Raw genomic sequence first — 13,941 nt, forward strand, 5'->3', positions numbered from 1 at the left:
AGCATTATGACATACTTATATTAGCCAGACAGGACTATCACGTACAAGTCCTTATGTCAGTCATCAGTCACACAGTCTGGTCCTGCTCCTACATTCATCCCAGTCATCAGTCACATAGAGGGTGTCTGGTCCTGCTCCTACATTCATCCCAGTCATCAGTCACATAGAGGGTGTCTAGTCCTGCTCCTACATTCATCCCAGTCATCAGTCACATAGAGGGTGTCTAGTCCTGCTCCTACATTCATCCCAGTCATCAGTCACATAGAGGGTGTCTAGTCCTGCTCCAACATTCATCCCAGTCACATAGAGGATGTCTGGTCCTGCTCCTACATTCATCCCAGTCACATAGAGGGTGTCTGGTCCTGCTCCTACATTCATCCCAGTCATCAGTTACATAGAGGGTGTCTAGTCCTGCTCCTACATTCATCCCAGTCATCAGTCACATAGAGGGTGTCTAGTCCTGCTCCTACATTCATCCCAGTCACATAGAGGGTGTCTGGTCCTGCTCCTACATTCATCCCAGTCACATAGAGGGTGTCTGGTCCTGCTCCTACATTCATCCCAGTCACATAGAGGGTGTCTGGTCCTGCTCCTACATTCATCCCAGTCATCAGTCACATAGAGGGTGTCTAGTCCTGCTCCTACATTCATCCCAGTCATCAGTCACATAGAGGATGTCTGGTCCTGCTCCTACATTCATCCCAGTCACATAGAGGGTGTCTGGTCCTGCTCCTACATTCATCCCAGTCATCAGTCACATAGAGGGTGTCTGGTCCTGCTCCTACATTCATCCCAGTCATCAGTCACATAGAGGATGTCTAGTCCTGCTCCTACATTCATCCCAGTCATCAGTCACATAGAGGGTGTCTAGTCCTGCTCCTACATTCATCCCAGTCACATAGAGGGTGTCTGGTCCTGCTCCTACGTTCATCCCAGTCACATAGAGGGTGTCTAGTCCTGCTCCTACATTCATCCCAGTCACATAGAGGATGCCTGGTCCTGCTCCTACATTCATCCCAGTCATCAGTCACATAGAGGGTGTCTGGTCCTGCTCCTACATTCATCCCAGTCACATAGAGGGTGTCTAGTCCTGCTCCTACATTCATCCCAGTCACATAGAGGATGCCTGGTCCTGCTCCTACATTCATCCCAGTCATCAGTCACATAGAGGGTGTCTGGTCCTGCTCCTACATTCATCCCAGTCATCAGTCACATAGAGGATGTCTGGTGTAACCTCTCTCTCTCTAACCCATTACACTGTCTAGTAAGTAATCTCTCTCTCTCTAACCCATTACACTGTAGTAAGTAACCTCTCTCTCTCTAACCCATTACACTGTCTAGTAAGTAACCTCTCTCTCTAACCCATTACACTGTCTAGTAAGTAATCTCTCTCTCTCTCTAACTCATTACACTGTCTAGTAAGTAATCTCTCTCTCTCTCTAACTCATTACACTGTCTAGTAAGTAACCTCTCTCTCTCTAACCCATTACACTGTCTAAGTAACCTCTCTCTCTCTCTCTCTCTCTAACCCATTACACTGTCTAGTAAGTAACCTCTCTCTCTAACCCATTACACTGTCTAGTAAGTAATCTCTCTCTAACCCATTACACTGTCTAGTAAGTAACCTCTCTCTCTCTAACCCATTACACTGTCTAGTAATTCATCTCTCTCTCGAACTCATTACACTGTCTGGTAAGTAACCTCTCTCTCTCTAACCCATTACACTGTCTAGTAAGTAACCTCTCTCTCTCTAACCCATTACACTGTCTAGTAAGTAACCTCTCTCTCTCTAACCCATTACACTGTCTAGTAAGTAACCTCTCTCTCTCTAACCCATTACGCTGTCTAGTAAGTAACCTCTCTCTCTCTAACCCATTACGCTGTCTAGTAAGTAACCTCTCTCTCTCTAACCCATTACACTGTCTAGTAAGTAACCTCTCTCTCTCTAACCCATTACACTGTCTAGTAAGTAATCTCTCTCTAACCCATTACACTGTCTAGTAAGTAACCTCTCTCTCTCTAACCCATTACACTGTCTAGTAATTCATCTCTCTCTCGAACTCATTACACTGTCTGGTAAGTAACCTCTCTCTCTCTAACCCATTACACTGTCTAGTAAGTAACCTCTCTCTCTCTAACCCATTACACTGTCTAGTAAGTAACCTCTCTCTCTCTAACCCATTACACTGTCTAGTAAGTAACCTCTCTCTCTCTAACCCATTACACTGTCTAGTAAGTAACCTCTCTCTCTCTAACCCATTACACTGTCTAGTAAGTAACCTCTCTCTCTAACCCATTACACTGTCTAGTAAGCAATCTCTCTCTCTCTAACCCATTACACTGTCTAGTAAGTAACCTCTCTCTCTAACCCATTACACTGTCTAGTAAGTAACCTCTCTCTAACCCATTACACTGTCTAGTAAGTAACCTCTCTCTCTCTAACCCATTACACTGTCTAGTAAGTAACCTCTCTCTCTAACCCATTACACTGTCTAGTAAGCAATCTCTCTCTCTCTAACCCATTACACTGTCTAGTAAGCAATCTCTCTCTCTCTAACCCATTACACTGTCTAGTAAGTAACCTCTCTCTCTAACCCATTACACTGTCTAGTAAGTAACCTCTCTCTCTAACCCATTACACTGTCTTGTTTTGTAAGTAACCTCTCTTGATCTCATTACACTGTCTAGTAAGTAACCTCTCTCTCTCTCACTCATTACACTGTCTTGTTTTGTAAGTAATCTCTCTCTTGATCTCATTACACTGTCTAGTAAGTAACCTCTCTCTCTCTCTCTAACCCATTACACTGTCTTGTAAGCTCTCCCTGCTTTTAGCTTACAGACTCTGACTGCCGCTAGGCTGGCTTCCCCAGGCTTCTATGAGCGGAGCGTAGCAGAGCAGGCTCCTCTCCCTCTCTGTCTCTCCGTCTGTTTTTAAAACTTTTATCTGCTTGGCAGAGTAGAGCACACTGTCCTACATCTGTCTTGGGAGAGGGAAGGAATTACTTGGCCTTGCACCGTACAGACAGCCTGCCTGTGAACCTCCGGTAAAGTATACTGAGTTATTTTGCTTTCTGGTTGTCGCTAGTCATTAAGTTTACTGTGTTGGAGTTTTGATGTGGCTGCAGTGAGGGGTGTGTACTGTCTTGTGAGGCTCCTATTGATCCGTGTCCTGTCTGGAGCGTATTCTGTTTTCATGTAAGCGATGAGCATCAACTTTTAGTTCCCTGCAATGTTAGTAAAACAGCTTTAAAAGTCACTTCCTGTTTCTTTCTGTTAGAAGCTGTTTTATTAATCAAATAACTTCAAGTCTTTTTCCTTCTGATGTTGTCAACAAATCCTGTCAGCATTACATCATATCCAACTATTTCGTAAGACTTAACTAAAATATTTATAAGTAAATCGTTTTTTAAAAGATAGTTGTTACAGCCTTGAAAAAGACTGTTCCAGAGGACAACTATGTCATGGATTTCATTATTACAGTCTAAAAATGGCCTCATTCAGTGTATCATCCTCTCCTCTAGGTTATTTTCTATTTTAGTCAGCTCTGTATTTCTCCCTCCCTCCCTCCCTCCCTCCCTCCTCCCTCCCTCCCCTGTTTGTATAGAGTTCCTCCATGTGAGCCTAGTCATCCAGAGGGTCATGTTAATCACAATGTTTTCCTCTCTTTCCCCTCCTCTCTTCTCCCTCTCTTTCCCCTCCTCTTTCCACTCCTCTTTTCTCCCTCTCTTTCCCCTCCACCCTTCTCCCTCTCTTTCCCCTCTTTCCTCTCCTCCCTTCTCCATCTCTTTCCCCTCCTCTTTTCTCCCTCTCTTTCCCCTCTGAGTGGATGGAAGGAGGTTTTTGTGTCCCGAAGGGCACCCTATTCCCTTCAACAGTAGTACACTATATAAGGAATATGGTGGCATTTTGGACAAAGAAGGGGGTTTTAATGTTTCAATGCCAGGGACTATTTATGACTAAACACTGAGTTAACAGTTCTGGTATTCTGTTGAAGGATGGTCTCCTGGGAAGGTTGAGGAAACAGTCGAAATATCCCAGTATATGTTTACAATACAAACTAGCTTGGAGTAAATAAAGCCCAATCCTCAACAGGACTGATTCTCCTCTGCCTCAGAGCTAAAGCTCAACACAGCTTTTTTGCAGAGACCACCGCTTCATTGAAGCAAGAGCTGACGAAATCAAACAAGTACATTAAACAGCTGAAACCATACTGCTTGTTCAAGGAATACAGGTCTTTGTTGTCTCTCGAAGCTGTTGTCTAGGTGACAGGAAGGATGTAGATCCTGTATTAACAGCTGAAACCATACTGCTTGTTCAAGGAATACAGGTCTTTGTTGTAGAAGCTGTTTTCAAATGCAGGATAATTTTAGATCCTGTATTAACTAACAGCTGTTGTCTAGGTGACGGGATGGATGTAGATCCTGTATTAACAGCTGTTGTCTAGGTGACAGGATGGATGTAGATCCTGTATTAACTAACAGCTGTTGTCTAGGTGACAGGATGGATGTAGATCCTGTATTAACAGCTGTTGTCTAGGTGACAGGATGGATGTAGATCCTGTATTAACAGCTGTTGTCTAGGTGACAGGATGGATGTAGATCATGTATTAACAGCTGTTGTCTAGGTGACGGGATGGATGTAGATCCTGTATTAACTAACAGCTGTTGTCTAGGTGACAGGATGGATGTAGATCCTGTATTAACAGCTGTTGTCTAGGTGACAGGATGGATGTAGATCCTGTATTAACAGCTGTTGTCTAGGTGACAGGATGGATGTAGATCCTGTATTAACAGCTGTTGTCTAGGTGATAGGATGGATGTAGATCCTGTATTAACAGCTGTTGTCTAGGTGACAGGATGGATGTAGATCCTGTATTAACAGCTGTTGTCTAGGTGACAGGATGGATGTAGATCCTGTATTAACTAACAGCTGTTGTCTAGGTGACAGGATGGATGTAGATCCTGTATTAACAGCTGTTGTCTAGGTGACAGGATGGATGTAGATCATGTATTAACAGCTGTTGTCTAGGTGACGGGATGGATGTAGATCCTGTATTAACTAACAGCTGTTGTCTAGGTGACAGGATGGATGTAGATCCTGTATTAACAGCTGTTGTCTAGGTGACAGGATGGATGTAGATCCTGTATTAACAGCTGTTGTCTAGGTGATAGGATGGATGTAGATCCTGTATTAACAGCTGTTGTCTAGGTGACAGGATGGATGTAGATCCTGTATTAACAGCTGTTGTCTAGGTGACAGGATGGATGTAGATCCTGTATTAACAGCTGTTGTCTAGGTGACAGGATGGATGTAGATCCTGTATTAACAGCTGTTGTCTAGGTGACAGGATGGATGTAGATCCTGTATTAACAGCTGTTGTCTAGGTGATAGGATGGATGTAGATCCTGTATTAACAGCTGTTGTCTAGGTGACGGGATGGATGTAGATCCTGTATTAACAGCTGTTGTCTAGGTGACGGGATGGATGTAGATCCTGTATTAACAGCTGTTGTCTAGGTGACAGGATGGATGTAGATCCTGTATTAACAGCTGTTGTCTAGGTGACAGGATGGATGTAGATCCTGTATTAACAGCTGTTGTCTAGGTGACAGGATGGATGTAGATCCTGTATTAACTAACAGCTGGTGTCTAGGTGACAGGATGGATGTAGATCCTGTATTAACAGCTGTTGTCTAGGTGACAGGATGGATGTAGATCCTGTATTAACAGCTGTTGTCTAGGTGACAGGATGGATGTAGATCCTGTATTAACTGCTGTTGTCTAGGTGACAGGATGGATGTAGATCCTGTATTAACAGCTGTTGTCTAGGTGACAGGATGGATGTAGATCCTGTATTAACAGCTGTTGTCTAGGTGACAGGATGGATGTAGATCCTGTATTAACAGCTGTTGTCTAGGTGACAGGATGGATGTAGATCCTGTATTAACAGCTGTTGTCTAGGTGACAGGATGGATGTAGATCCTGTATTAACAGCTGTTGTCTATGTGACAGGATGGATGTAGATCCTGTATTAACAGCTGTTGTCTAGGTGACAGGATGGATGTAGATCATGTATTAACAGCTGTTTTCTAGGTGACGGGATGGATGTAGATCCTGTATTAACAGCTGTTGTCTAGGTGACGGGATGGATGTAGATCCTGTATTAACAGTTGTTGTCTAGGTGATGGGATGGATGTAGATCCTGTATTAACAGCTGTTGTCTAGGTGACAGGATGGATGTAGATCATGTATTAACAGCTGTTGTCTAGGTGACAGGATGGATGTAGATCCTGTATTAACAGCTGTTGTCTAGGTGACAGGATGGATGTAGATCCTGTATTAACAGCTGTTGTCTAGGTGACAGGATGGATGTAGATCCTGTATTAACAGCTGTTGTCTAGGTGACAGGATGGATGTAGATCCTGTATTAACAGCTGTTGTCTAGGTGACAGGATGGATGTAGATCCTGTATTAACAGCTGTTGTCTAGGTGACAGGATGGATGTAGATCCTGTATTAACAGCTGTTGTCTAGGTGACAGGATGGATGTAGATCCTGTATTAACAGCTGTTGTCTAGGTGACAGGATGGATGTAGATCCTGTATTAACTAACAGCTGGTGTCTAGGTGACAGGATGGATGTAGATCCTGTATTAACAGCTGTTGTCTAGGTGATAGGATGGATGTAGATCCTGTATTAACAGCTGTTGTCTAGGTGACGGGATGGATGTAGATCCTGTATTAACAGCTGTTGTCTAGGTGACGGGATGGATGTAGATCCTGTATTAACAGCTGTTGTCTAGGTGACAGGATGGATGTAGATCCTGTATTAACAGCTGTTGTCTAGGTGACAGGATGGATGTAGATCCTGTATTAACAGCTGTTGTCTAGGTGACAGGATGGATGTAGATCCTGTATTAACAGCTGGTGTCTAGGTGACAGGATGGATGTAGATCCTGTATTAACTAACAGCTGTTGTCTAGGTGATAGGATGGATGTAGATCCTGTATTAACAGCTGTTGTCTAGGTGACAGGATGGATGTAGATCCTGTATTAACAGCTGTTGTCTAGGTGATAGGATGGATGTAGATCATGTATTAACAGCTGTTGTCTAGGTGACAGGATGGATGTAGATCCTGTATTAACAGCTGTTGTCTAGGTGACAGGATGGATGTAGATCCTGTATTAACAGCTGTTGTCTAGGTGACAGGATGGATGTAGATCCTGTATTAACAGCTGTTGTCTAGGTGACAGGATGGATGTAGATCCTGTATTAACTGCTGTTGTCTAGGTGACAGGATGGATGTAGATCCTGTATTAACAGCTGTTGTCTAGGTGACAGGATGGATGTAGATCCTGTATTAACAGCTGTTGTCTAGGTGACAGGATGGATGTAGATCCTGTATTAACAGCTGTTGTCTAGGTGACAGGATGGATGTAGATCCTGTATTAACAGCTGTTGTCTAGGTGACAGGATGGATGTAGATCATGTATTAACAGCTGTTGTCTAGGTGACGGGATGGATGTAGATCCTGTATTAACAGCTGTTGTCTAGGTGACGGGATGGATGTAGATCCTGTATTAACAGCTGTTGTCTAGGTGACAGGATGGATGTAGATCCTGTATTAACAGCTGTTGTCTAGGTGACAGGATGGATGTAGATCCTGTATTAACAGCTGTTGTCTAGGTGACGGGATGGATGTAGATTCTGTATTAACAGCTGTTGTCTAGGTGACAGGATGGATGTAGATCCTGTATTAACAGCTGTTGTCTAGGTGACAGGATGGATGTAGATCCTGTATTAACAGCTGTTGATGGGATGGATGTTGTTTTTATTAATGGCTAGGGTCTTTTTTAATATTTAAATGTATTCTCACTCAGCCGTGCTTCACAAGTAATACACCAACGAATCTATTACCGGTGTGATCATATAGCCTACCTCAAATTTTGAAATATAATTAAAACATTTGGCCTGAACAACAATGTATAGGCAGGGCAATTCAAGCAAAGCCAATATGCAGTGATAATGTATTGGGCCTATAGCTTACTGCTCAAACCTCATTGCCACAGTACTGATTTTGTTGCAGTAGGCTTCCGTTTTCTAAATCATGTAAAAACAATCATCTGAACGGTTGATCTCAGCTCAAAACATCATCTTGACTCAGAAAAGGTTGTTCTAGAGTTTTCTCTGTTAACTCTATCAATGTTTCCCTTTACTGCGGCAATTGTAATCGAATCAATACAATATTAGCCACTTTCAATGCAACATAACGAAACAAAACGAACTATGCAAGAGATTTTGTTGTAGGCAGAACGCATCGGAGTAGGATTATATTTCATTGACATGCATGACTCAGCCCGTACTCTACAGAGACCAGTGCCGTATAACCAATCAGAGCTGCAGTAGACCTATATGCAAATAGGCCATTGCTATGTATGGATCTGTGCCATTTACTTTGAACTGGACTGTGTTTACAGCATGAGCGGTCGTGATTAGATGAGCTTGTTTTGAGGTCAAAGCGAGAGCTACATGTAGCCATGTGTGCACATGTTGTTCATATCCTTTGCTAGTTAGTGAGTTATTAGCCCAGTTATAGATCATTTGTAGTCAGCAATAGGAGAGTGACTGTTTCTTACGAGAGCACAAAACATGCTCTTGTAAGAAGAAAAAAAAAGCAAGTCAGGTAAAAAGCTTTTTATTTTGTCTTAAAGAGGCAGTGTTGTATTTTGAGACAGGCTTAAAGCTAAGTAGCCAATAGGCAGAGGGTAGCATAATTTGTCTGATCACAAAGATATGATCAATACATGTTGTTGATTTAATTCCTGTACTGTTTGTAACTACCCTGGTAGGTTGACTGACAACCTGAACACTGGTTACAGACTGAATGATTGATGATAGTCAGTCAGTATTTAAATCACCCAGAAAATATACTTCTCTGTTGATATCACAGATATTATCAAGCATTTCACACATATTATCCAGATACTGACTGTTTTCACTTGGTGGTCTATAGCAGCTTCCCACCAGAATGGGCTTCAGGTGAGGCAGATGAACCTGTAGCCATATTACTTCAACAGTATTTAACATGAGATTGTCTCTAAGCTTTACAGGAATGGGGTTCTGAATATAGACCGCAACATAGCCTCCGTTGGCATTTCTGTCTTTTCTGTAGATGTTATAACCATCTATTGCTACCACTGTTTCAGAGGTAGTCAGAGTATGAATGTCATCTGTTACCAGCAAGGTATTGACTTCATGGACCTTGTTTCTTAGGCTGCATATGTTAATGTGGGCTATTTTTAGCACTTTTCTTGGTTGTTGATTGTTTTTAATGCTTTACTGGGAAGCTTATCAGAGGTAGACTTACTCATGTTATTTACATTGGAGCTGATACTGCAGGGTGAGCTGCATAAAGTGGTCTTCCTACTAGTGCACACCGCCTCAGTGCTAACAGTAACTCTGGTTTATAGGCTCATGATTACTGCATATAGCTGTAGGATTAACAGAGGTATTCAGGGCATTTAGGGGCACATAAATGAAGTTAGTTACATTGTGTTTGCCAATGCTCCTAAGATCAGGTACATTTGATGCAGCATTATGACAACTCATTGTCACAATGGTAGGGATTAACTGAGCTGGTCTTGGATCATCGAACTGTCATTGTTTCAACGCAGCCTTGAAATGCGTGGACAGAGTCCAGGAGCCAAGATGATTTGGATGGACTCCGTCATTCCTGTAGAGTATCTTCTGTTTCCAGAAGGTGTCAAGGTTATCAATAAAAGTGACTCCAGCAGAGCTACAGAAGTCTTTTAGCCAGGTGTGTAATGCCAGCAGTCTGCTGAATCTTTCACTCCCACGGCCCAACGATGGCACCAGACCTGAAATTATTGTATATAGTATAGAGTATAGGCTAGTAGCCCTCCTGATGTCGTTTGACCTCACATGAACTACGACAGTGTCAGCTCCCGGCATCAGAATCAGCCTTGTGATATTCTGTACTCGTGCTCCTGAGTAGCACAAGGTTTTTGCCTTGGGAACCGAGATGTTTTTCACCATTGAGCTGCCTATGATGACAGCTGGTGATGTTGAATGGGCCGGTCTCTCGGGCAGCCTCATGGTCTGATGAGGGTGGGATCTCCGAGGATCTGAACCCGAGGTAGAAGCCACCGGTGGGAGAGACCGAAAAGAGGACGAAGACGCAGGTACCTCCGGATCCGATCTTGAATGGGAAGCTCCCAAGGAAGATGGCGCTGGAACCTCTGGATCCGATCTTGAATGGGAAGCCCCCAAGGAAGATGGCGCTGGAACCTCTGGATCCGATCTTGAATGGGAAGCCCCCAAGGAAGATGGCGCTGGAACCTCTGGATCCGATCTTGAATGGGAAGCCCCCAAGGAAGATGGCGCTGGAACCTCTGGATCCGATCTTGAATGGGAAGCCCCCAAGGAAGATGGCGCTGGAACCTCTGGATCCGATCTTGAATGGGAAGCCCCCAAGGAAGATGGCGCTGGAACCTCCGGATCCGATCTTGAATGGGAAGCCCCCAAGGAAGATGGCGCTGGAACCTCTGGATCCGATCTTGAATGGGAAGCCCCCAAGGAAGATGGCGCTGGAACCTCTGGATCCAGGGCAGCAAAGCTGTTTCTGGTCTGTGTCAGTTCCGGGCTCAACATCCCCATGGAGACCCCCGTTGCCAGAGGACGCCTTCTTCGACTTCCACGGCGAGTGACGTTCCTCCATGGCTGGTTGGTTGGGTCGAGAACAGCTCCGTTCTCCAGGGAAGGGAGAGACCCCTTCGGGGAAGGAACCCTGCTGAGCACCGGCCAGTCGGCTGTGGAGAGCCGACACTGCAGCTAAACTACCACCAGATCAGAGCGCCGTCCGGCAACTGGGGTGGAAGAAAAAGTAGGTGGGCGTGGGTTCCCCAATAGATTGTGTAGGTTTGCTACTTGCTTGCTAAGAGTAGCCACTTCTCTCACGTAGTCCTCTGCAAGTAAGCAATTGCTACATTTAAAGTCAGCGAGGTCCACATCGTCCCGGAACCAAGCAAAGTAAACAAATCAAATCAAATCAAGTTTATTTTATATAGCCCTTCGTACATCAGCTAATATCTCGAAGTGCTGTACAGAAACCCAGCCTAAAACCCCAAACAGCAAGCAATGCAGGTGTAGAAGCACGGTGGCTAGGAAAAACTCCCTAGAAAGGCCAAAACCTAGGAAGAAACCGAGAGAGGAACCAGGCTATGAGGGGTGGCCAGTCCTCTTCTGGCTGTGCCGGGTGGAGATTATAACAGAACTATGCCAAGATGTTCAAAATGTTCATAAGTGACAAGCATGGTCAAATAATAATCATGAATAATTTTCAGTTGGCTTTTCATAGCCGATCATTAAGAGTTGAAAACAGCAGGTCTGGGACAGGTGGCGGTTCCATAACCGCAGGCAGAACAGTTGAAACGCATGGACAGAGTCCAGGAGATTTCGTGCCTCTCCATCGTTCAATAGTGACCTCCATTTGAGACCGCCGAGCCAGCTAGGCTAGCTGGGCTTTCGTGTCTCTCCCCCGTTCAATAGCGTCCTCCATTTGAGACCTCCGAGCCAGCTAGGCTAGCTGGGCTTTCGTGTCTCTCCATCATTCAATAGTGACCTCCATTTGAGACCTCCGAGCCAGCTAGGCTAGCTGGGCTTTCGTGTCTCTCCATCATTCAATAGTGACCTCCATTTGAGACCTCCGAGCCAGCTAGGCTAGCTGGGCTTTCACGTCTCTCCATCGTTCAATAGCGTCCTCCATTTGAGACCTTCGAGCCAGCTAGGCTAGCTGGGCTTTCGTGTCTCTCCCCTGTTCAATAGCGTCCTCCATTTGAGACCTCCGAGCCAGCTAGGCTAGCTGGGCTTTCGTGTCTCTCCATCGTTCAATAGTGACCTCCATTTGAGACCTCCGAGCCAGCTAGGCTAGCTGGGCTTTCACGTCTCTCCCCCGTTCAATAGTGACCTCCATTTGAGACCTCCGAGCCAGCTAGGATAGCTGGGCTTTCACGTCTCTCCCCCGTTCAATAGCGTCCTCCATTTGAGACCGCCGAGCCAGCTAGGATAGCTGGGCTTTCGTGTCTCTCCCCCGTTCAATAGCGACCTTCGAGCCAGCTAGGCTAGCTGGGCTTTCGTGTCTCTCCACCGTTCAATAGTGACCTTCATGTGAGACCTCTGAGCCAGCTAGGCTAGCTGGGCTTTCATGTCTCTCCCCCTATGCGGAATCTGTCAGGATCCCGGGACAGATAGCAGCGCTCACGGTAATTTAGCCCAACAGAGCCGCAGGATTCAAAATAAAATAAAAGTATATAAAAACACTGTCAGCTTTTAAACCGAGGTCTTTAGTTCAGGTTTCAGCGTTCAACAACAAACGTCTCGCTTTGATGACGTGCTCTCCCTAATTGTTTATTTATTTCACCTTTATTTAACCAGGTAGGCCAGTTGAGAACAAGTAATAATTTACAACTGCGACCTGGCCAAGATAAAGCAAAGCAGTGCAACACAAACAAACAACACAGAGTTACACATGGGATAAACAAACATACAGTCAATAACACAATAGAAAAATCTATATGCAGTGTGTGCAAATGTAGTAAGATAAGGAAGGTAAGGCAAAAAATGGGCAATAGTAGCGAAATAATTACAATTTAGCATTAACATAGATGTGCAGAAGATGAATGTGCAAGTAGAGATACTGGGGTGCAAAGGAGCAACAAAAAAAAAAATACAATATGGGGATGAGGTAGTTGGGTGGGCTATTTACAGATGGACTGTGTACAGGTGCAATGATCGGTAAGCTGCTCTGACAGCTGACACTTAAAGTTAGAGAGGGAGATATGAGTCTCCAACTTCAGCGATTTTTGCAATTCGTTCCAGTCATTGGCAGCAGAGAACTGGAAGGAAAGGCGGCCAAATGAGGTGTTGGCTTTGGGGATGGCCAGTGAAATAAACCTGCTGGAGCGCGTGCTACGGGTGGGTGCTGCTATGGTGACCAGTGAGCTGAGATAAGGCGGGGCTTTACCTAGCATAGATTTATAGATGACCAGGAGCCAGTGGGTTTGTCGACGAATATGTAGCGAGGGCCAGCCGACTAGAGCATACAGGTCACAGTGGTGGGTAGTATATGGGGCTTTGGTGACAAAACGGATGGCACTGTGATAGACTGCATCCTATTTGCTGAGTAGGGTATTGGAGGCTATTTTGTAAATGACATCGCCAAAGTCAATGATCGGTAGGATGGTCAGTTTTACGAGGGTCTGTTTGGTAGCATGAGTGAAGGATGCTTTGCTGCGAAATAGGAAGACAATTCTAGATTTAATTTTGGATTGTAGATGCTTAACGTAAGTCTGGAAGGAGAGTTTACAGTCTAACCAGACACCTAAGTATTTGTAGTTGTCCACATATTCTACTGTCTGTCTGACTGGGACTAGAGACCAGAGGCTTGTTATTATGGAGGTATAGCATGTGGAACCTGCACATTATGGGGAGCATCCCAAATGGCACACTATTCCCTATATAGAACACTACTATAGACCAGAGCCCTATTCCCTATATAGTGCACTACTTTAGACCAGGGCCCTATTCCCTATATAGTGCACTACTTTAGACCAGAGCCCTTTTCCCTATATAGTGCACTACTGACCAGAGCCCTATATAGTGCACTACTGACCAGAGCCCTATTCCCTATATAGTGCACTACTTTTGACCAGAGCCCTATTCCCTATATAGTACACTACTTTAGACCAGAGCCCTATTCCCTATATAGTGCACTACTTTTGACCAGAGCCCTATTCCCTATATAGTGCACTACTTTAGACCAGATCCCTATGGGGAATAGGACTACAGTGGGGAGAACAAGTATTTGAAACACTGCCGATTTTGCAGGTTTTCCTACTTACAAAGCATGTAGAGGTCTGTAATTT

General features: G+C 44.6%; 1 protein-coding gene across 2 annotated transcripts in view; it reads left to right on the forward strand.

The window, feature by feature from the left end:
* Nucleotides 1–2,551: 2,551 nt before the first annotated feature.
* The window catches only part of LOC129851343 (extracellular matrix protein 2-like), a 34,104-nt gene continuing 22,714 nt past the window's right edge, over nucleotides 2,552–13,941 (forward strand). Inside the window, exon 1 of one of the 2 annotated variants that reach the window (XM_055917811.1) lies at nucleotides 2,552–3,044. The gene's annotated coding sequence lies outside the window, so the exon portion shown is untranslated. The remainder of the gene's footprint in view (nucleotides 3,045–13,941) is intronic. The other variant, XM_055917810.1, reaches the window with a different exon arrangement.

Source organism: Salvelinus fontinalis, chromosome 3 (assembly GCF_029448725.1).
Source record: "Salvelinus fontinalis isolate EN_2023a chromosome 3, ASM2944872v1, whole genome shotgun sequence".
Classification (NCBI taxonomy): domain Eukaryota; kingdom Metazoa; phylum Chordata; class Actinopteri; order Salmoniformes; family Salmonidae; genus Salvelinus; species Salvelinus fontinalis.